This window comes from Anopheles coustani (assembly GCF_943734705.1).
Source record: "Anopheles coustani chromosome X unlocalized genomic scaffold, idAnoCousDA_361_x.2 X_unloc_57, whole genome shotgun sequence".
Classification (NCBI taxonomy): domain Eukaryota; kingdom Metazoa; phylum Arthropoda; class Insecta; order Diptera; family Culicidae; genus Anopheles; species Anopheles coustani.
This window is the reverse complement of record NW_026525167.1, coordinates 110,001-112,500: the sequence shown is the minus strand read 5'-3', so window position 1 is coordinate 112,500 and position 2,500 is coordinate 110,001. Positions and strand designations below refer to the sequence as shown.

General features: G+C 48.7%; 2 non-coding genes across 2 annotated transcripts in view; both read right to left on the bottom strand.

Annotated features, from left to right (window-relative positions):
• LOC131270768 (large subunit ribosomal RNA) overlaps positions 1 to 142 on the bottom strand; it is a 4,091-nt gene extending 3,949 nt beyond the window's left edge. The window contains exon 1 of the ribosomal RNA XR_009179783.1: positions 1 to 142. This exon is cut by the window's left edge and continues 3,949 nt beyond it. This is a non-coding gene — a ribosomal RNA (large subunit ribosomal RNA).
• Positions 143 to 629: 487 nt separating this feature from the next.
• Positions 630 to 784, bottom strand: LOC131270771 (5.8S ribosomal RNA). Its single transcript, XR_009179785.1, has one exon. It is a non-coding gene; the product is annotated as a 5.8S ribosomal RNA (ribosomal RNA).
• Between the last annotated feature and the right edge of the window lie 1,716 nt (positions 785 to 2,500).

The following is a 2,500-nucleotide window of genomic DNA, read 5'->3' as shown; positions in this document are numbered from 1 at the left end:
GATAGACGGACTGGCCGCCACCCCTACGTGCTGAGCTTCTCCCGTTTCGCTCGCAGCTACTCAGGGAATCCCGGTTGGTTTCTTTTCCTCCCCTTATTAATATGCTTAAATTCAGGGGGTTGTCACACATGAACTGAGGCTTATGTACCTTGCGGTTGTTATCGTCACATCTGGCTTGCGACTACTTTGTTTCAATGTCCAATATGTACCGTTGGACTCGGTTAACGGGCTGTTAGCCCGCGTGTGGTTTAACTCACTGATACCTTCCATTGCCCATACGCTAGTTTGTTTGTGTTCCTTTGGTCAACTTCCATACTTGAATCATTTGTGCTACCGCTGCTGCTTCGACGCTACTTTGACATCTTCGCTTCTATTTAAATAAATAAATAAGCTGAAGCTAGACATCAGTAAACACCACCACAGACACCACAAGCACGCCTTCTCCTCGTACTTCCGCCTCACGCGGGAACACGGACGCTCTAAATACTTCGAATTCCAATGCCAGTATATTGTAAACCACGGGTTCTTTAATGCTAGCGGGTCGTCGCGACCCTAGTTAACATCATGGTGCACGTCTCGTGACGGGTGTCACGGCGTAGTTAAATGTATGCGATACATTTCTCAAATATAAGCGCTCAGTCATCTGTACATCATGGTAGGTTCCCACGACGTGCAATATGCGTTCAACTTATCAATGTTCATGTGTCCTGCAGTTCACATTATGACGCGCAGTTAGCTGCGGTCTTCATCGATCCATGAGCCGAGTGATCCACTGCCGAGGGTGACTAACTTGCGTAAGCCGCCGCTGTGCGCGTATACCCGTTCCCCGTAGGGAGGAGCAAGCCGCCGCTTAGAGACGAAGCATAAAGTGTCCTCATTCCACATAGGGCAAGCTGGATTAATCCATTTTACCCAGGACGGCCGAAGCGGCGTGGACCAGGGGAGAACTGAACCTTATACTTCACACCACAGTAAGTCTACGTGTCCTCTTCCACATAGGGCAAGCTAGAACTAACTATCTTACCCAGGACTGCCGAAGCAGCGTGGACCAGGGGAGGAACACACTTTTCATGGAAACGTAAGGCATCCATGACTGCCATAACGTAAGCCGCCGCTGTGCGCGTATACCCGTTCCCCGTAGGGAGGAGCAAGCCGCCGCTTAGAGACGAAGCATAAAGTGTCCTCATTCCACATAGGGCAAGCTGGATGAATCCATTTTACCCAGGACGGCCGAAGCGGCGTGGACCAGGGGAGAACTGAACTTTATACTTCACACCACAGTAAGTCTACGTGTCCTCTTCCACATAGGGCAAGCTAGAACTAACTATCTTACCCAGGACTGCCGAAGCAGCGTGGACCAGGGGAGGAACACACTTTTCATAGAAACGTAAGGCATCCATGACTGCCATAGTGCGTAAGCCGCCGCTGTGCGCGTAAACCCGTTCCCCGTAGGGAGGAGTCAAGCCGCCGCTTAGAGACGAAGTATTAAGTGTCCTCTTCCACATAGGGCAAGCTAGAATGAACTATCTTACCCAGGACCGCCGAAGCAGCGTGGACCAGGGGAGAACTGAACTTTATACTTCACACCACAGTATTGAGTAATGTGCCCTCTTCCACATAGGGCAAGCTGGAATGTTCCATTTTACCCAGGACGGCCGAAGCGGCGTGGACCAGTGGAGGACTACACAATCATGAGGTTTGATATCGACTTGTGTGTTTCAATAGGGTACCGATGGTATGTTTTGAACCGATTTGATTTAGCCATTCTGAAGTCATCACTTGGTTGAAGCGCTGAACTAGGGAGGCATCGTTTACATATATATTGGTTTTCGCATGCTCTACTAGGTTAATGTCATGAGGTTGGCTATCGAGCATGCCCAAGTGATGACTTGATTGTGTGCTTGCTTGAATTCTTCACATTTCATACCATCGGTTAGTTGTCGAATCATTCCTCGATCATAACCTTCGTTCTTGGTTCATGTATGCTCTCTTCCACATAGGGCAAGCTAGAATTAACTATCTTACCCAGGACCGCCGAAGCAGCGTGGACCAGGGGAGAACTATACTTTGTCTTGTATGCCCTCTTCCACATAGGGCAAGCTAGAATTAACTATCTTACCCAGGACCGCCGAAGCAGCGTGGACCAGAGGAGGACTATACTTTGTTCATAACACCACAGTATTGAGTAATGTGCCCTCTTCCACATAGGGCAAGCTAGAATGAACTATCTTACCCAGGACCGCCGCAGCGGCGTGGACCAGTGGAGGACTACACAATTAAGAGGTTTGATATCGACTTGTGTGTTTCAATAGGATACCGATGGTATGTTTTGAACCGATTTGATTTAGCCATTCTGAAGTCATCACTTGGTTGAAGCGCTGAACTAGGGAGGCATCGTTTACATATATATTGGTTTTCGCATGCTCTACTAGGTTAATGTCATGAGGTTGGCTATCGAGCATGCCCAAGTGATGACTTGATTGTGTGCTTGCTTGAATTC